This window comes from Carcharodon carcharias (genome assembly GCF_017639515.1).
Source record: "Carcharodon carcharias isolate sCarCar2 chromosome 37 unlocalized genomic scaffold, sCarCar2.pri SUPER_37_unloc_1, whole genome shotgun sequence".
Classification (NCBI taxonomy): Eukaryota; Metazoa; Chordata; class Chondrichthyes; order Lamniformes; family Lamnidae; genus Carcharodon; species Carcharodon carcharias.
Window position 1 is genome coordinate 5,612,429 of NW_024470758.1, and position 21,170 is coordinate 5,633,598.

Genomic DNA, 21,170 nt, shown 5'->3' on the forward strand with positions numbered 1-21,170 from the left:
ACTCACATACAGTAACCAAGACTGACAGGTTCAGAATGTCTCTCAGTTTCACACAGTACCAGTAAGTGACATAGATAATAAACCCCACGTTCACAAAATGGGCCAGAAAAGGGCAGAGAAGAATGTATCTCACTCTCAAATACAAAACAACGGTCTGACGATTTCAGCACAACATTGTAACTACTGTTTGATATAACAAAATATTATGAAATGTCATCTCCACCGTTAGTAATTCCGGATACCCCCCTTCGCCGTCCAATAAAATGTGATCGGTTCTTGTCTGTTCTGTCGCTCTGACATCTACTGGCCAGAGCGGAGAATCGCAACAGAGCGGAACATTCTTTTATTAATTCAGTGGATATGAGATTCGCTGGCTCGGCCAGCATTTATTGTCCATTCCTAAGTGACCTTGAGAAGGTGGTGATGAGCTGCCTTCTTGGACCGCTGCAGTCCCTGTGGTGTAGGTAGACCCACCATGCTGTGAGGGAGGGAGTTCCAGGATTTTGATACAATGACATTAACTGTGTGTGTTGCAGAAACAGCTCAATATAAGGAATTAGTGATGGAATGTGATAGGGTGGACATAAAGGTGTCAACAATAAATTCAAAGAGAATTCGATATTACCTTGTTTTTCCACTGAATTGGTAAAATTTGGAAAAGGCTGTCATATTGAGCAGTCAAGACGATTAGCACAGCTGTACTTTAGGGAAAGCAAGATAAGCGTAGGAGAGGGAATATATTTCATGGATAAACAGGTAATATTACATAAAGTAAACTGGGTTGAAGATCGTTAGCCATAATGTACCAATGTGTCCAAATGGCCCAATGAAGCATATTCTTGGTAGAATGAATACCAATTTTCAAAGTGCCTCAGAGACTCACAGATATATAATGAATCCCACACTCACATAGTGTACCAGAGACCGAGCAATGCAGAGTGAATCATACACTCTCACACATCCCCAGAGACTGACAAATACATAATGAATCCCGCACTCACATAGTTTTCCAGAGAGAGCAATGCAGAATGAATCACAGATCCCCAGAGGCTGACAAATACATCATGAATCAGACACTCAAATCCTTTACCAGGGATAGAGCGATACAGGATGAATCCGCACTTATACACATGGAATCTTAGAATAGTTACACCACAGAGAAAGTCCATTCGGCCCTTTGTGTCTCTGGTGGTTCTCTGCCAGGGAAACTCTGGTCAATCTGGACTTCTGTAAAATGCCCAACTGAAAGATGAGGTGCTGTTCCTCGAGAGTGTCCTGAGCTTCATTGGCACATTGCAGGAGGCCGAGGACCGAGTGATCTGCCTAAGATCCAGGTCGCCAGTCATTTTATTTCACCACCTTGACTCTATGAATGTGTTGGTTAGAGTTCCTGCTAATTTTTGGACGACTTTGGTTTCAATTCTGTCACAAGAAAATGCCACTATGAAAGATCTGTTCAAAGTTACTGCAACTCCAACACTTACTGCTCTAAGAAACTGCCACTGAGACAATTTGCTGCCTGGTTTGGTGGTGGAGGCAGAAACACTCAGCTCATTTCAAAGTTACCTGGATCTGCACCTAAAGTGTTGCAACCTGCAAAGCTCCATGCTGCAAGGTGGGATTGGAATGGGCGGCTAGATTTTGTGTGTTTCTTTTTCAGCCGGCGCAGACACAATGGGCGGAATGGCCCCTGTTCTATGCCCTAAATTTCTTATTGTTCTATGAGACCAGGAAGGAAATATTTTCCACAGAACTCATCTTCACAGGTCAGCAGAGATCATCTTTACACAAGAGAAAACACTTTTACTAAACATGTCGCGCTTTTACACAGCCAGGAACATATTGGCACAACAGGGAAGCATTTTACACAGCCACAGTGAAGGTCTGTCACAGTTCCACGACAGAGAGAACAGTTGTACAGCAGAAAGCACAGTTACACAACAGGAAATATATTTTAAAAAGGGCCGATCTTCATGCAACAGCAAATATCTTTCATCATAAATGATCAGTTTCTCCATCTCAGTTTCTTCCCTAGTTTGACAGGCAGTTTTTTGTGCCTGTCTTTGTGTGACCTGGTCATGTCTTACTGCTTCTCTGTGTGTCTTCCGCTCTGTGCTCTGTTCGCGGTGGTGTGAAGTGGGGTTGTGCAGCCAGGCTGAGCTCCCCAACAGATGTCCTTTTAAAAAAAATGAACAAGTGAGTCGTTGCTTGGCTCCCAGGCAGCATTAATATTAATTTGAAGCTCCTGCTTCAAAACAGAGTGGCGCAGCGGAAGCGTGCTAGGCCCATAACCCACAAGTCGATGGATCAAAACCGTCCTCTGCTATTCAGGTTGCCATACGGACGGAAAAGAAGGATTTGGACTTCGATACAAAAACTCGGAGCCTTCATTACAGTAAATTTGTATCAGCTTTATACTTCCAGGAAGCATTTCAATCTGCAACCAAACACTCAAGTTGCTTTCATTCACACATGGACACAAACAATAATTGTTGCAAAAATACACCAGCCCCAGGGGATCTCTCCTTTCTCTCAGCCCATTGTCCGAATGGACTTCCCCCATTCTCTGTCGCTACGTGATTATCTGAAAGAGGAAAAAAAGCCAGTGAATTAAAGAACTGATGGTTGGTGCAAGGATCGCAGTAAATACAGCAACTTGCGGACAGCCTCGGATTGTGTGGGTTCTTCAGTGCAGTCAGGACCATTTACAGCCCAAGCACCCAAGGACCTACCCCACTGAGAACTCAGAATGGAGCGGCACTTATCAAGGACAGAGATGCACTCCGGCTCATTGGAAGGAGCCCTTCTCTGATTTCCTCAACCAAGACTCAGTCCTTGACATGAGTGCCCTCGACCACATTCCACAGCATGCTACCCACCACCAGCTCAGCACAATCCCAGCCCGACATGAGGTTGAAAAGGCCATCCGACAGCTAAGAACCATCAAGGCCGCCGGCGCAGACGGAATCCCTGCTGAAACACTAAAATAGGGTGGAGAACTATTCTTAAAGCAAATACATGACCTCATCTCCCTCATCTGGAAGGAGAGCATACCAGGGTATCCCTGAGATGCTTAATTGTGACAATCTTCAAAAAAGGAGACCAGACTGACTGCGGTAACTATAGAGGGCTATCTCTGCTGTCCACCACAGGGAAGGTCGTTGCAAGAGTCCTCCTCAATTACCTTCTCTCCATGGCTGAAGAGCTCCTACCAGAGTCACAATGCGGATTCTGTCCATCAAGCAGAACATTGAAAATGATCTTCACAGGAAGACAAACCTAAGAAAATGCAGAGAGCAGCAGCAACCTCTGTTCATGGTCTTCTTTGACCCCACAAAGGCCTTCGACTCAATCAACTGGGAGGGACTGTGGAGCATCCTCCTCAAATTGTTCTGCCCACAGAAACGAGTCACCACCCTCCGCCTGCTGCAGGATGACATGCAAACCCTGACCCTGACCAAGGGATCTGCTGCAGACCCACACTAGTGCAAACTGGGGTCAAGCAAGTCTGTGTCATCACACCAAATCCCTTTTCCACCTCCATCGCTGCAACAGCCCACCCCATCTCCATGAAGCTTCCCGTCGGGGTGGAGCTACTCTACAGGACGAGCAGGAAACAGCTCAACCTACGTCACCTCCATTCCAGAACCGAGATCACCCCAGCCTCTGTCATCGATCTGCAGCGCGCTGACGACACTTGTGTCTGTGCAAACTCAGAGCCAGGGCTCCAAACTATCACTGACACATTCACGGAGCCGTGTGATAGGGAGGGCTTTAGGCTAAACATGTGGAAGGCAAAGGTTCTCTACTAGACAGCCCCCGCTACGCACACCCTCACCGCACCCCCCCCCCACCAATCCCCCCACCCCCACCCCCCACCTGGAGAGAGAAACAGAGTTATCGTTTGGAGTCTAATATGACTCTTCGCCAGATACTCTCTTTCCCTCTGCACAGATGCTGCCAGACTGGCTGTGTTTTTCCATTCCCTGTTTTCATTTCAGGTTTCTAGCATCCGAGCTACTTCCTTCTAATCCATTCATGGATGTGGGCGTCGCTGGCTAGGCCTGCATTTATCGCCCATCCCTAATTTCCCTTGAGATGGAGGTTGTGAGTTGTCTTCTTGAACCGCTGCAGCTTTATAAAATAATGGTTGGGCCAGGAGCAGGGCATTGTGTCCAACAATGATCATCACACTTTAGAAAGATGTGGCGACATTAGAGAGTGAGCAGGAAACATTGAGAAAAAATGATTTCTCTGAGAAACTTCAGTTACCCATGATCACTGCCGTATGCTCGAAACATTTATCTCTAAATCCCTGTTTAATGCCATCCCCTACTTTATCAATACTGCTTGGAGTCCTTTATACATCTCCCACTAATGTTTTCCACCCTTTATTGTTTCTTAGCTCTACACAGATTGATTCTACATCTAGATTTTATAAACCAATATCCTCTCTCAATATTGCACTGATTTCATCGTTAAAGAAAAATGCCACACCACCTCCTTTTCCTTTTTGCCTGTCTTCCCTAAATATTGAAAACCATTGGATATTCAGTTCCAGAATTGGTCACCCTACATCCATGTGTCTATTCTCGTAATCATGTTGTGCCCATTTACATCTATTTGCAGTGTCAATTCATCCACCTTATTCCCAATGCTCCATGCATTCAGATACAGTGCATTTAGACTTCTCTTTTTACAAATATTTCTTTGTACTATGGCCTTATTTTGATGGACAGCACCTACAATACAGCAGCGCTCCCTCAGTAATGTACTGGAGTGTCAGTCTTACTTGTTACACACAAATTCCGGGTGTGGGATTTGAAGACATATCCTTGTGTTTCAAAGCCGAGTGTGACCAAGTTAGCCCCAGTCAAAGTGTTTAAGAAATCGTCCAATCCACAGCTACATGACTGGGGCAATTATGATGTCATCCCCTGGCAGGTCACGTGACAGCTGGAGCCACAAGGCATCACAACCAGATTTGTGACTGGATTCAAACCCAAAATCCTGTCTCAATGATTTTTCAAATAAAGCTGTCAGCTGCTTGAAAATGCAGCAGTGAAACTTCCTTCTTGACCATGAGGAGAGCTAGGGAGACAGGAGAAAAACTAAATCCTTTAATACAACAGTTCAAAAACCATCAAGATTGAAATCCTGAGAGGAAAAGTCAACTTATTATTGAGAACTCTGCTGAGAGAACTTCACTGGACAGCAGAGGAATCAGGTGAAGAACAGAGTAAATCGACACCAGCGAACAAGTCAACATCAAAACTGGATCAACTCTTGTCAAGATCAGTGAGTAAAAGCTGAGAGCCCCGTGCATCATCAGTTCATCAAGTGGAGATATTGTCTGGACAAAACATTCTCTTTAGAACAAGATTTATTGAACTTAGTGGAATAGATGCATCATTGCAGAACATGCAAGTTACACTGTGATAAAGAAAGTGGGACAATTAAATTGCAAATGAGAAATTGAGTGACCTCTGAGCTCAAACACAAAGTGAATTGTAGAGTGAAGACTTTAAAACAGGGATTTGTTGACAGCGGGGATTGGGTGCATCCTATGCTCTGTTGGATCTCCAAAGCAGGCTGATGGTAAATGTCAGACTCATAAAACATTAGAGAAACAAGCACAATAAATAAAGTACAGCAGAGAACCGATAAAAAGGGAAATTAGAGCAGCAGAGAGTGAGTGCATGAGGAAGGATTAGAAGGCAACACAAGAGAAAACAACGCAGACCTTTCACAAAAAACAGAGAGTCACTGAAAGGGTCGGCTGGCTAAGAGATCATGTGGAGGCAGAGGGCTGAGGTGTTCAATGAGAACATTACATCTGTCAGCACGAAACAGAGGATGCTGCTAATGTCACAGTAAAGGAGGAGCTGGTGGAGAAACTGGATAGGATGAAAATAGATAAAGAGGCAATTAAAAGGTTGGCAGCGCTCACAGCAGAAAATTCACCCAATCCGGATGTCATACATCCTGGATTACTGAGGGAAGGATGGAAATAGTGGAGACTTAAGCCACAATCTTTTCATCTTTCCTTGGATATGGGAGTGATGCCAGAGAACTGAAGGTTGTTAATGTTACATCTGTGTTTAAAATAGAGAGAGATAAACCCAGTACCAGTTAGTCAAATGGTGGTAATGGGGACACGTTTAGAGACAATAATCCAGTACAAAACTCATTGTGACTTCATAGAACATGGGTTGATAAATGTGAACCAGTACAGATTGATGAACAGAAAATCATGACTGAAATACTTAACGGTGTTTGATGAAGTTTCAGAGAACATTGACCAGGGGAGTGAGTTTGATGATGTGAGCCTGGACTTCCAAAGGTGTTTGAAAAAGTTCCATATAATAGACTTGTTAGTAAAATTCAAGCAGGTGGGATTAAATGGGCAATGACAGCATGGATATAAAATTGAATAAGGGGCAGAAAGGATAATGTAGAGGTGAGCGGTTGTTTTCAGAGTGGAGGGATTTAGACAGAACCAATGCTCTGTCACATCAGGCGGCTGTTCTATTCCCATTCTCACAGCTCTTTTAAATTTCAATAAATTCCAGGCAATATCCAAGTTTACTGATGGCACTAGGTTAGGTGACATGGTTAGTAGTGTAGGTGGGAGCAGCAAGTTTCAAAGGATCATTGACAGATTCAGTGAGTGAACAAAACTGTGGCCGATGCTGTTCAACATGGGGAAGAGTGAGGTCACCCATCTTGGAGCAAAGAAAGATCAATGAGTTTCCTAAACAGTCAGAAACTTGGGACTGTGGAGGAGCTGAGAGTGAGGGTGAGAGCTGAGAGAGGCTGGAGGGTGGATAAAGAGCAGCGGCAGAGCAGCTGAGAGCAGCAGTGAGAGAGAGAAGGAGAGAAGAGTGAGAGCAGTGGGGGGTACTCATTCGATTCTATAAGAAGGAATAGAGGTTTGTTTTAGATCACGGATGGGCAGCTGAGACCTGTTGCTTGCAGTTCCTGACCCATTTGGGAACCTCAGGCCTTGGGGGCCACATGTGTAGGAAGTCCCTGCAGCTGCTTGAGTTTGAGCTCAGGATTTCCGAAGTTGAGGGGCAGCTGGAGTCACTGCAGAGCATCGGGGAGGATGAGAGTTTCCTGGATCGTATGTTCCAGGTGGTAAACACCCCAAAGGGTGTGTGTTCAGGGTAGTAGATGGGTGGCCATCGCAAGAGTAGGAAGAGGCAGGAAATGCAGGAGACTTTGGGGTCTGTACCACTCATTGACTCATAGACGTTTACAGCACAGAAGGACGCCAGTCAGCCCATCGTGTAAGCGCGGGTCAACAAAGATCCGACAACACTAATTTCATTTTCCAGAACTTGGCCCATAGCCCTGGAGGCTCTGGCAACGCAAGTGAATATCTAAATACTTCTTAAATTTATGAGAATTTCTGACTCAACCACCTTCCAGGCAGTGAGTTCCAGACTCCCACCACACACTGAGTGAAAAATTTTCTCCTCAACACCCCCCTTTGCCTTCTACCTCTTCCATTAAATCTATGCCACCTGGTTATTGACCCCTCTACTAATGGAAAAAATGCGTTCGTATCCACCCTGTCTGTGCCCCTCACAATCTTATTTACCTCTATCAGGTCCCCTCTCAACTGTTGCTGCTCCAAAGAAAACAACCTCAGCCTATCCAATCTTTACTCATAGCTCAGAACCTCCAGCCCAGGCAGCATCCTGGTAAATCTCCTCTGACCCTCTCCAGCGCAATGACATCCTTCCTATAATGTGGTGACCAGAACTGCACTCAGTACTCCAGTTGTGGCTGAGCCAGCGTTTTATACAGTTCCTGCATAACCTCCCTGCTCTTGTTTTCTATGCCTCAGCTAATAAAGGCAAGTCGACAGTGGCGCTGTGGTAATGCTTTGGGGACCTGGGTTCGAATCCCATCAGGGTAAGTCTAATGATGACCATGAATCCATTGTCGATTGTCGTAAAAACCCATCTGGTTCACTAATGTCCTTTAGGGAAGGAAACCTGCCATCCTTACCTGGTCCAGACTCACAGTAATGTGGGTGACTCTGAAATGCTCCCTGAACCAGGGCAATTAGGAATGGGCAATAAATGCCATGCCCTGCGACCTTCAGGGATCTGTGGACATGCACACTAAGGTCCCTCTGATCTTCAGTACTTTCCAAGGTCCTACAATTCAGTGTAATCCCTTGCCTTGTTAGCCTTCCCCAAGTGCATTACCTCACACTTATCCAGGTTGAATTCCATTTGCTGCTGCTCTGTCCACCTGACCAGTCCATTGATATCCTCCTGCAGATTATGGCTATCCTCCTCACTATTTACCACCAGGCCAATTCTCGTGTCATCCCGCACACTTCTTCATCTTACTCCCTACATTTAAGTCCAAATCATTAAGTACACCACAAACAGCGCTGAGCCCTGTGGAACCCCACTGGAAACAAACTTCCTGCCACAGAAACATCCCTCTACCATCGCCCTCTGCTTCCTGCCTCTCAGCCAATTTTGGATCCAATGTGCCACGCTGCCGTGGATCACTTGTGCACTTACTTTCTTGACCACTCTGTCATGGGGGACCTTAAAAAAAGCCTAACTAAAGCCCATGTAGACCACATCAAATGCATAATCCTCATCAACACTCCTGGTTAACTCCTAAAAAAATTTGATCGAATTTCTCCAACACAACCTTCCCTTAACAAATCCATTGTGACTATCCCTGATTAATCCGAGTCTCTCTAAGTGCAGATATATTCTGTCCCTCAGAGTTCTTTCTCAGGACTTCCCCACCACCGAGGTTAGACTGTCAGGCCTGTAATTTCCTAATCTATGCCTTCCTCTCTTTTTAATAATGGGACAACGCTAGCAGTCTCCCAGTCCTCTGGCACCTCCCCTGTGGCCAGAGCAGATTTGAAAATTCCTGCCAAATCTCCTGATATCGCTTCCCTCGCCTCCCTCAAAGGCTGGTATACATCTCATCCGGGCCTGCTGATTATCTACTTTTAGGGCCACTAAACTCTCTCGTACCTCCTCTCTCTCTAAGTTAATTTCATCTAATATTTCACAGTCCTTCACCCTGATGTCTTTATCTGTGTTGTCCTTTTCCATTGTGAAGGCCAATGCAATGTATTCTTTGAGGACTGTACCCATGTCTTATGGGTCCACATACAGGTCACCTCTATGGTCCCTAATTGGGACTACTCTTTCCCTAGTTGTTCTCTTGCTGTTTATATATTTTTTAAAAACCCTTTGGGTTTTCTTTCATTCTACCCACCAATTTTTCTCATGCACGTTCTTAGCTTTCCTAATTTCCTTATTAAGTTCCCCCTGCACTTTTTATACTCCTCTGGGACTCAGCCGTATTGAGCCATCGGTATCTGTCATGAAGCTTCTCTTTTTTCCTTAATCCTAACTTTTATGTCCCTTGACATCCAGAGTTCTCTGGACTTGGTCCCCCTCTTTGTCTTTACAGGAACATACTTGCCCTGTTCTCTCGCTATTTCCTCCTTGAATGCCTCCCACTGCTCTGACAGTTTTACCTGCAAGTCGCTGCTCCCAGTCCACTTGGGCCAAATCGTATCTCATCTTCGTAAAATTAGCCCTTCCCCAGTTTAGAACTTTTATTCTTGGCCCAACCTTATCCTTTTCTATAACTATGCTGAATCAAACTGAGTTATGGTCACGATCTCCAAAATGCTCCCCTACTGATATGCCTTCCACCAGCCTGGGCTCATTTCCTAATATTAGGTCCAGAACTGCCTGCTCCGTGGTTGGGCTTTCTACACACTGGCTAAAAACATTCTCCTGGATGCAACTTAAGAATTTTGCTCCCTCCCTAGCTTGCACACAAACTATCCCAGCCATATTTGGGTAGTTAAAATCCCCGACTATTACTGCCTTATTATTCTTACACATCTCTGAAATTTAATTACATATTTCATCCTCTATCTCCCTCCCTCTCACCCAACAGCATGTTTGCCCCTTCTGTGTTTTTTAATTCTACTCATATGGCCTCATTTGATGACCCTTCCATGATATCATCCCTCCTCACTGCTATAATTGATTCCTTGATCAATACTGCTACCCCCTTCCTCTTCTATCCACCTACACCCCCTTCTCCCCCAATCATGTCTGAATACATTATAACCAGGAATGTTGAGCTGCCCTTCTTTTAGCCAAGTCTCGGTCATAGCTATGATATCATTCTCCCACATGCCAATTTGTGCCCTCAGATCGTCTGTCTTATTCCTCAGGCTCCTTGCATGAAAATACATTCCACTTAGCCTTGCTAAACTCACTTCCTTCATAAGTGGCCTATGTTTCCTCTGCCTTTCAGACTCAATTGCTAGTGTTTTAACTTCTCATTCCATCTCAGCTTCTCTCCCATCTGAACAACTTTGCAGGATCCCATCCTCCTAACAATTTAAGTTAATCCACCCCAACAGCATTAGCAAACCTCCCCGTGAGGATGCTGCTCCCGTTCCTGTTCAGATGTAACCTGTCCAACTTGAACAGGTCCCAATTGCAACAGAAACGGTCCCAATGTCCCAGGAATCTAAAGCCCTCCCACCTGCACCATCTCTCCAGCCACGCATTCATCTGCTCTATCCTTCTGCTCCTATACTCACTCCTGTGTGGCACCCGGGGTAATCCGGAGATCACCACCTTTGAAGTCTTGCTTTTCAATTTCCCACCTAATTCCCTAAAGTCTGCTTGCAGGCCCTCATTTCTCTTTCTTCCTTTCTTTCTTCTTCGTCCCAACATGAACCACGGCCTCTGACCGATCACCCTCCCCCCTTCAGAATGCCCTGCAGCTGTTCCGTGACATCCTTAACCCTGTCACCTGGGATGCAACAGACCAACCTGGAGTCAGGCCTACAGTCACAGAAGCGCCTGTTTCCTCCCCTCAATAACCAATCCCTTCCCACTATTGCCACTGTCCTCCCCCACTGAGCAGCTGGATCACCCACAGTGCCATGGCCTTGGCTCTGGTTGGCCTCCTCAGAGGAACCGTCACTCTCACCGTTTTCCATCACCGAGAAACAGTTTGCAAGTGTGGTGCACTCGGGGATTCCCTCACTACCTGCCTGGTCCCCTTCTTCTGTCTGGTGGTCACCCATTCCATCTCTGCCTGCACCTCCTTCAGCTGCAGGGTGACCACCTCCTGAAACGTGCTATTCACGAGCCTCTGAGCCTCATGGATGCACCGTAGTGCCCTCATCTGCTGCTCAAGCTGCAAAACCAGGAGCTCGAGTTCTTCCAGTCGGAGGCACCTGCTGCACACATGGTCATCCAGACCGCCGGGAGAGTCTAGGATTTCCCACATAGCGCAGGATGTGCAAATCACAGCACTGAGCTCCCCAGGCATAACTTAACTAAATAGAATATGAACTCTTGCTTTTATTTTACCCTTACTCCTACTTGAGTCTCGCTGCTTTAACCCTCTCTCTCTCCCAGAGTATTGCTTGTTTAACCTCTCCCTCCGGAAGGGAAGGGTCTGTGTTTTAACCTCTCTGTCCCAAAGTTTGCCGTTTTAACATCTCTGTCCCAAATCATGCTGTTTTAACCTCTCTGTCCCGAATCCTCGCTGTTTTAACTCTCCCGAATTCTCACTGTTTTAACTTCTTCCTCCCGAAATCTGTCTCTGTTAAGCTCTCTCTCCCAAACTCTCGCTGTTTTAACCTCTCTCCCAAACTCTCGCTGTTTTAACCTCTCTCTTCCAAGGTCTCGCTCTACCCCAAATTCTCACTGTTTTAACTTCTTCCTCCCGAAATCTGTCTGTTTTAAGCTCTCTCTCCCAAACTCTCGCTGTTTTAACCTCTCTCCCAAACTCTCGCAGTTTTAACCTCTCTCTTCTGAAGTCTCGCTGTTTTAACCTCTCTCTTCCAAAGTCTCGCTGTTTTAACCTCTCTCCCGAAGTCTCGCTGTTTTAACCTCTCTCTCCTGAAGTCTCGCTGTTTTAACCTCTCTCTCCCAAAGTCTCGCTGTTTTAACCTCTCTCCTGAAGTCTCTGTTTTAACCTCTCTCTCTATCGTGAAGTCTCTGTTTTAACCTCACTCTCCCAAAGTCTCACTGTTTTAACCTCTCTGTTCCCAAACTCTCACTGTTTTAGCCTCTTCCTTCTGAAGTCACTCTATTTTAACCTCTCTCTCCTACAGTCACTGTTCTCACTGTCAAACTGGTACTCAAAATTGCAGACTGCTGGGAATGGTGATACCCTGAAGGAGTGCAGTCGAGACCATGGCATCAATGGGCAAGAAACTGCACAGGTGGGAACAGCAAAGAGTAGAAACGCAGTCATTATTGGAGATTTCATAGTCAGGGGGACAGACAGGCTTTTCTATCATTGAGAGTGCAACATGGTGTGTTGTCTCCATGGGGCCAGGGTAAAGGACTTCACGGGGAGGGTGCAGAATATTCTGCAGGGGGAAGGGAGTGAGCCAGAGGTTGTCGTACACGTCAGTATCAATGACACAGGGGGGACAGGTATTGAGGACCCTCCGTCAGAATTTCAGCAGCTCAGGAGGTCGTCAAATGTAGGACCTCGAAGGGAGTAATCTCTGGATTACTGCCAGTGCTACGTGATAGTGAGAGTAGAAATGTAGGAAGAAATAGGGAGCATCAATACATGGCTTGAGGCCAGTGCAGGAGGGGAGAGAGCCTTTAGATTCTTGGGACATTAGGGCCAGTTCTGTGACAGGAAACACTTATTCAAAAGGAACAGGTTGCACCTTAACAAGACTGGGACCAATGCCTTCATGGGGAGGGTCATTCATATGGTTGGCGGGGGGCTTGTACTGAACTGGCAGGGGGGTGAGCACCTGTATATTGAAGTAGAAAAGAGGAATAACTAGAGAAGGAAGTAGAACCATATAAGATAGGAGTAGATGAAGAAGAAATCTAAGAGGAATACAAGGCCAGGTTTAGTGCGTAATCGCACAAAGAGCGGTGAATAAAGCTGGTGAGCTAGAAGCACAAAGAGCCATGTGGGAAAATGATGTGGGGGCAATGATGAAAACGTGGTTTAAAAATGGTGAGGATCGGGTTCATATTCAAGGATACAAAGTGTTCAGAAACGAGAGAGAGAAAAAAATGGAGTTGTGGTGAGAGAGAGATAGAGAAACAAATACGCAGGGAAATCATAGAGATGTATAAGAACTATAGAGTGGTGATATTTTGGGATTGATGAAATGTGTTCAGGAGACCATCCTGGACCAGAATGTTCTCAGTCCAGTTAGGAAGGAGGCATTGCTGGATCTGATGCTGGGGAATGAGGTGGGCCAAGGTTGGCCACGTGAAACAAGTGTGTGTGTGTGTGTGTGAACCCTTGGGTAAAAGTGATTAAAAGGGAGCGAACTTCAATGGGAGGAGAAGGGATTTAGCCAGGGTGAAATGGAACCAGAGACTGACAGGAAAAACTGTAACAGAACAATGGGTGATCTTTCTGGAGGAGATGTTTCAGGTGCAGACTAGGTACATTCCAATAAGGGGAAAGGGAGGGGAACCAAAGCCAGGGCTCCTTGGATGATGAGGAAGATAGAAAATATGATGAAACAATGAAGAGGCCATGTGACACACGTCAGATGAATTATTCAAGTAAGAACCAGGTCACTGCTATTGTATGAGAGTGTGGAATTAACTCTCTCTCTGTCCATCTCTGTTACTCTGTGAATGTGGAATTAATTAATCCCCAATATCAGTCAATCTGCACAATTAACTCTCTATCCATCAGTCTCTGTTGCTATGTTTCAGGGCAGAATTATGATAACTTTCTACCTATCATTAAACATTAGTCTGTATGATTGTGGAATTAATTCAGTATCTGTCAGCCTCTATTGCTGTACATCAATGTGGAATTAACTCTCCCTCATCTCCGTTACTGGGTGTGAGTGCACAATTAACTCTCATCTGTCATTATTTGCTTCTGAGTTTCAGTGTGGAATTACCTCTCTGTCCATCTTCGTTAGTGTGAGAGGGCAGAATTAATTCTGTATCTGGTATTCTATATTACAGTATGTAAGCGGGGCATTAATTCTCTGTTTGTCTCTGTTATTGTATGTGAGAGTGGAATTAACTGTCAGTCTTGGTTGTTGTTTATGAGTGCAGCATTTCTTTCTCTCGATGAGTGTAATTGAATACGGAATTAACTCTCTCTTTGACAGTCTCTGTTACTTTATGTGAGTGTGAATGAATTCTCTATCCTTTAGTCTCCAATACTTTACTTTAGTGTGGCATTAACACACTGTGAATCTCTGTTACTCTCTGAGTGTGGAATTCACTCTCTGCCCATCTACAATAATGTGATTTTCATTATCTCTCCGTCCATCAGTCTCTGTTACCCTATGGAAGTGGGTCACTTTCAAGTTAGCAAACTACAACCAGTAGTGTGTCACAGGGATCAGTGCTGGGTTCTCAGCTAACTACAATCTATATTAGTCACTCAGATGAATGGAAAGAGCAACACCAAATTTTCAGACAATACATAGATAGGTGGGAAAGCAGGTTGTGAGGGGGACACAAAGAGTCTGCAAGAGGATATAGACAGGTTAAGTCAGTGGGCAAACATTTGGCAGATGGAATACAATGTGGGGAACTTTGATGGGAAGAATAGAAAAACAAAACATTATTCAAATGATTTTTTAAATTAATGGACTAGACTGTGGTGTGAATCGAGATGAGAAATCTCAAAATTTTCAGATGATCCAAAGATTGGAAACATTGTCAACTGTGATTGGGATAGTCTTGAACTCAAAAAGGACATAGACATGTTGGTGGATTGGGCAGGCAAATGGCAGCTGAAGTTCAATGCAGAGAAGTGTCAGCTGATTCATTTTGGTAGGAAAAATATAGTGAGACAGTATTAAATAAAGGGAGAGCCTCTAAAGGAGGTGCAGGAACAGAAGCACCTCATTGTATATGTATATCGGTCACTAAAGATTGTGGGGCATGTTGAGGGAGCAGGTAATAAAGCATATAGAATCTCAGGCTTTATTAATAGGGGCACTGAGTACAAGATTCTGTGATTCTGTGAAGAGTAAGGAGGTCATGTTGAACTTGTAGAAGTCACTTTTTAGGCTTCATCTGGAGTACTGTGTCCAGTTCTGGGTGTCATACTTAAGGAAGGATGTGAAGACATTGGGGACAGTACAGAGGAGATTCACAAGAATGATTCCAAGATAAATGACTTGGATATAAATGTAGGGGGAATAATCAAGAAGTTTGCAGACAATACAAAAATTGGCTGAGCAGTTGATAGCGAGGAGGATTTCTGTAGACTGCAGGAAGATATCAATGAACTGTTCAGGTGGGCAGAAAATGGCAAATGGAATTCAACCCAGAGAAGTGTGAGGTGATGTATTTTTTAATTCATTCAAGGGATGTGGGCGTCGCTGGCTAGGCTAGCATTTATTGCCCATTCCTAATTGCCATTGTTCAGAGGGCATTTAAGAATCAACCACATTGCTGTGGGTCTGGAGTCTCATGTAAGGCCACAATACATGGGAGGATACTGAGATGTGGAGCGGAAGTGAGAGACCTTGAAGTGAGTGTCCACAGATCCCTGAAGGTAGCAGGACAGGTTCATAAGGTGGTTAAGATGGTATATGGAATCCTTTCACTTATTAGCTGAGACATATAATATGAAAGCAGGGAGGTTATGCTGGAACTACGTAAAACATTAGTTAGGCCACAACTTGAGTAGTGTGCAGTTCTGGTCAACTCATTGCAGAAAGGATACAATTGTAGTAGAGAGAGTCCAGAAGTTTATGAGGGTGTTGCCAGGACTAGAAAATTGCAGCTATGAGGAAAGATTGGATGGGTTGGGGTTGTTCTCCTTGGAACACAGGAAGCAAAGGGGAGATTTGAGTGAGATGCACAAAATTGTGAGGGGCCTGGATAGAGTGGATGGGAAGGGCCTATTTACTTTAGCAGAGATGTCAGTGACTAGGCGGCATAAGCTTAAAGTGATTGGAAAGAATCAAGGGGAGATGAAGAAAATGTTTTTTGTCCAGGGGGCTGTGGGACTCTGGAACTCACTGCCTGAAAGGGTAGTAGAGGCAGAAACCCTCAGCTCATTTAAAAGGTGTCTGGATATGCACCTGAAGTGCTGTGACCTGCAGGGCTTTGGACTAAATGCTGGAAAGTGGGATTAGGCTGTGTACTTATTTTTTGGCTGGTGTAGATACGATGGGCCAAGGGGCCTCTTTCTGTGCCATAATGTTTCTATAATTCTATAAAGAATTGTAGCTATGGGGATACACTGGAGAGGTTGGGATTGTTTTCCCTGGAGAAAAGGCGGCTGAAAGGAGACTTGATAGATGTATTCAAGATCCTGAGGGGTATGGACAGGGTAAATAATGAGAAATTGTTCCCACTCAGTAGAACACTAAGAACTAGAAGGCACAGACTCAAAATAATTGGCAAAAGGATTAAATGCGATGTGAGATAGACTCATAATGTTTAATTTAAAATTATTTTTTTTTCACCTAGAGGGTGGTTGGAGTCTGGAACAAATGTCCTCAAAGGGTGATGGAGGCAGATTTGCTTGAGATATTCAAAAGGGAATCTAACTGCTAACTGAAAGGAAAGAACGTGCAAGGTTACGGGGACAAGGGAGGAGAGTGGGACAGGGTAGAAAGCTCTTTCAGAGAGCCAGTGCAGACTTAATAGGCTGAATGGCCTCCTTTGATACTGTGGAGAGAGACTGCAGAATGTTGCAGTACAGAGGGATCAAGATCTCCTTGTACACGAATCACAAGAAGTTAATGGGCAGCTGCAGCAAGTAATTAGGAAGGTAAATGGAATGTTGGCCTTTATTCCGGGTGGTGTGGGGAGGGGGTGGAGTATAAAAGTAGGGAAGTCTTGCTACAGCTACACAGCATTGGTGAGACTACATCGCGAGCACTGTGTTATGCTGTAGTCTCCTTACTTAAAGAGGGATATAACTGCATAGGGGGCACCTCAGAGAAGTTTGATTAGACTGATTCCTGGGATGAAGGAGTTGTCTCATGAGGAATGCTTTAGCAGGATGGGGTGACCTGTATAGGAGTTTTGAAGAATGAGAGGTGATCTCATTGAAACATATAAGATTCTGAGAGGGTTTGACAGGGTAGATATTGAAAGGGATGTTTCTATTTGTGAGGAAAATAGAACCAGAGGGCACAGTTTAAAAATAAACATCTCCCATTTAAGACAAAAATGGAAAGGAATTTCTTCTCTCAGAGCGTCATTAATCTTTATATTTCCTCACCTCAGAGAGCAGTGGAGGCTGGGTCATTGCATATATTCATGCTGAGTTAGACAGATTTTTCATCGGCAGGAGGGTCAAGGGTTATAGGGTAGGTGGGAGAGTGTGTTTGAGGGCACAATCAGATCAGCCATGGTCTTATTGAATGGTGAAGCTGGCTCGATGGGCTGAATGGCCTCCTCCTGCTTCTCTTTCTTATATGTTTAATTTGTCAGAGTGGGATTGACCCTCTGTCTGTTAGTCTCTTTTGCTGTATTTCAGCGTGAAATTAACTCAGCCTTATCTGCATGTGAGTGTGGAATTGATTCTCTGTCCGTCACTTACTGAATGTGAGTGTGTAATTTACATCTCTGTCAGTCTCTGTTACGGTTGAGAGTGGAACTAACTCTCGAGCAGCTTATGATACTGTATATGAGTGTGGAATTCACTCTTTGTCAGCCTCTAGCTGTATGAGAATATGGAATTAACTCATGTCAGTCTCTGTTACTATATGTGAGTGTGGAATTATCTCTATCACTCAGTCTTGGTTGCTGTAAGGGTGGAATTCTCTTTTCCAGTCTTTGTTCTGACATCTTAGAGTGGAGTTAAGACCTCACAATTTCCATTAATATTTCAGTGAGGAATTAACTTACAACAACAGAGACTGAGTGAAAGTAAGAGAGTTAGTTCCACACTCTCATATTAGTCTGCCTGTGTGACTGTATGTGAGTGAGGAATAAACAAATAATTTATCAGCCTCTGTTACTGAGTGTGTGGAATTAACTCTCTATCAGTCAGTCTCTGTTACTGTGAGTGTGAATTCACAGAATCACAGAACTGTTACGCTATAGAAGGAGGCCATTTGGCCTATCATGTCTCCACCGGCTGTCTGAGCATTTTAACAGTGCCAGTCTCCTGCCTTTTCCCCATAACCCTGCCCATTGTTTCTATTCAAATAATCATCCAATGCCCTCTTGAATGACTCAGTTGAACCTGCCTCCACCACACTTTCAGGCAGTGCATTCCAAAACCTAACGACTCGCTGCTTCTTTTGCAAAACACTTTAAAACCATGCCCTCTGGTTCTCGATCCATTTACAAGCAGGAACAGTACCTCTATATCTACTCTGTCCACACACCTCATGACTTTGAAAGCTTCTATCAAGTCTCCTCTTAGCCTTCTCCACTCCAAGGAAAACAGTCCAAACTTCTCCAATCTTTCCTCATAACTGAAGTGTCTCATCCCTGGAACCATTCTCATAAACCTCTTCTGCACTCTCTCCAATGCATTCAGATCCTTCCTATATTGTTAACCTTAACTTTCAATCTCTGTCATGTGTGCAAGTGCGGAGTTAGCTTTCTATCTAATCATGTTGGTTATGGTACATGAGTGTGAAATTATCTAGTTGTATGACACTCTGTTACTGTAGGTAAATATAGAATTAACTCTTGTCAGTTTCTGTCACTGTACCAGAATGTGGAATTGATTCTTTATCTGTCAGTCTCGGTTACTGTAGCAGGCCATGGAAATAACTCCTTTTCAGGCTCTGCTACTTCAAGAAAGTTAATTCCACACTCATCATCTGTCAATCCATGTTACTGCATATGAGTGCGATATTAATTCTCAATCTCTGTTATGCGAGTGAAGAATTGCATCTCTATCGTTTCGTCTCTGGTACTGTCTGTGGGTGTGGAATTTCATACCTTACATGTCAACCTCTGTTGCTGTACATGAATGCGGAATTAATTCTGTACCTGTCAGCCTCAATTATACTGTGAGTGTGGTACTCATTCTCTGCCAGTCTCAGTTACTGTGAGTGGGTGTGAAATTAAATTTCTGACAGTTTTGGTTGCTATGTGTGATTGTGGAATTGCCTTCCTGTCAATGTCTGTTACTGGATCTGAGTGTGAAATTAGCTCTCTGTTAGAGTCTGTTACTGTAAGTTGAGTTTGAATAAAATGTCTAATAATGTGCATTACTGTATGAATGTGGAATTAATTTTCTGTCATTCTCTGTTGCTGTGAGTGTGGCAGAGCAAACAGGAAGACTTTTTATCCCTTTGGTGGAAAGGTAGAGGACCAATGGATGCAGATTTAAGCTAATTGGCAAAATAAGCAATGGCAACCTGAGGAAAAATCTTGTCATGCAGTGAATGGATAGGAGAAGTGCCTGAGAAAGTAGGAGAGGCCGGTTCAATCAAGGAATTCAAGAGAGAATTGGATTATTGTCAAAAAAGGAAAAGTGTGCAGGGCTATGAGGAAAAGACGGTTAAGTGGCATGAGGTGATTTGCTCCTTCAGAAGGCCAGCATAGACATAATGGGCAGAATGGCCTCCTTCTGTGCTGTAATCATTCTATGATAAGATGAATTAACTCTCTGTCAATCTCTCTTACAATATATGAGTGTGCGGGGAATTAATACTGTCTGTCACTCTCTGTTATTACATATGAATGTGAAATTTACTTCCTGTCAGTCTCTGTTACTGTACAGGAAGCAGTTATTGAACTTATGTCAGAAATGCTTGGGCCCTACTGTTCCCAAAAGTGCTCGCGGTTAAACCCATCGCCTTCTCCTCTCTCTACTCTCCGGTTCTTAGTCAGCCAACAAGAACATACCTTCAAAGTAAGCGAGGAACGGCTTCCACGTCCAACATCCTTTCTGCTTCAAAAGTGTTCTTCATTTGTCAGTTTGAGTTTCTGACCTTGCTTCTGAGCAACACCTGCAACAATTCACTGGCAGCATCATGTGGATAGTGGCAATCTGAAATAAAGAGAAAAATGCTGGAAATACACAGCACATCAGACAGCAAATGTGCAGAAAGAAAAGTTCACATTTCAGGTCACTGACAATCAACCTGCAATAAAACACTTACTAACATCTGCCCATGGTGGCTGCACTTCCCACAATTCCCTGCATCCGAGAAACCGCTCTATCAAATGCACTGACTTCCCCGGCATTGAGAGTGCGCATGCTCCCCAGGGCCGGCCCCGGGTCATTCTGAGGTCGAACTTATCGGCCCATTTCACCAATATGCTTATGTCCTTTTGAAGTTTAACACTATCCTCCTCACAGTTCACAATACCTCCAAGTTCCATGTCATCCGCTAATTTTGAAATGGTGTCCCATACACCAACCAGTAGGTCAACAATATGTATCAGGAAGAGCAGGGGATCTAATGCCGTCCCCCGGGTCCCACGCCGCACGTCCGCGAAGCCCGGCGGCTTTGATTCGGGCTCTGAAAGCCGCTGAGACTCGGTGTTACTGAGGCTGCGCTCGACCACGCTCCTTGCGCATGCCCGGCGTAGATAGGATTTCCGTTGACGACTTGGTGCGCGTGCGCAGTGCGGCCCTTCTGATCGAGATAGGCCGTTTTATATCCCAGAGAGCATTCTGGGAATTCTGTCTGCCATTATAGTATAAACTTCAACGCGGGAGGAAGCGCCTAATAAATATCAACTTCACTATATTTTCCATCCCAGAATTTCATATTCAGGTAATGATGGAGTGATAGTAAACGAGAGAAGAACATTCAGACCGTGCCTGCTCTTTATGAGAATTGGGCTGGTCTCCACTTGTGTGTGTTTGCAGCAAATGCAGCTCGTGCTTTTGTGTGAATATATACAATTTGAGATATTTGTTGCCGATTCTAGTGTTTAACGGAAGCGAGATTCAAATGCTAATACCTGCAAACTGAAGTGATAAATCAGATAAGTTTGTGAGGAGCAACAAATGTTTCTTTTAGTGGGAAAGTAATTAGCAGAGGATGGTTTCGACTTATCAACCTTTGGGTGATAGGCCCAGTACCTTTCCACTGCGTCACTCTGCTGAATGCCATCTGTAGTTGATGAATATTACTTTGTGCATTAGGGAGATAAATAGTCACTTACTTTATGCTTTTGAGCAAGAGAACATGTGTTGGGAGGGTCTCATTGGCTGCAAAATTATACTGC

The 21,170-nt window shown here is 44.4% G+C and overlaps 1 long non-coding RNA gene across 2 annotated transcripts; it reads right to left on the reverse strand.

Annotated features, from left to right (window-relative positions):
* Positions 1–1,785: 1,785 nt before the first annotated feature.
* Positions 1,786–20,514, reverse strand: LOC121274572. Of its 2 annotated transcripts, none has more exons than XR_005942267.1 (3): positions 20,093–20,514; positions 19,836–19,980; positions 1,786–2,176 (listed from the first exon to the last, which is right to left on the reverse strand). It is a non-coding gene; the product is annotated as an uncharacterized LOC121274572 (long non-coding RNA). The 2 variants fall into 2 exon arrangements; XR_005942266.1 differs by having other exon boundaries at positions 20,303–20,513.
* Between the last annotated feature and the right edge of the window lie 656 nt (positions 20,515–21,170).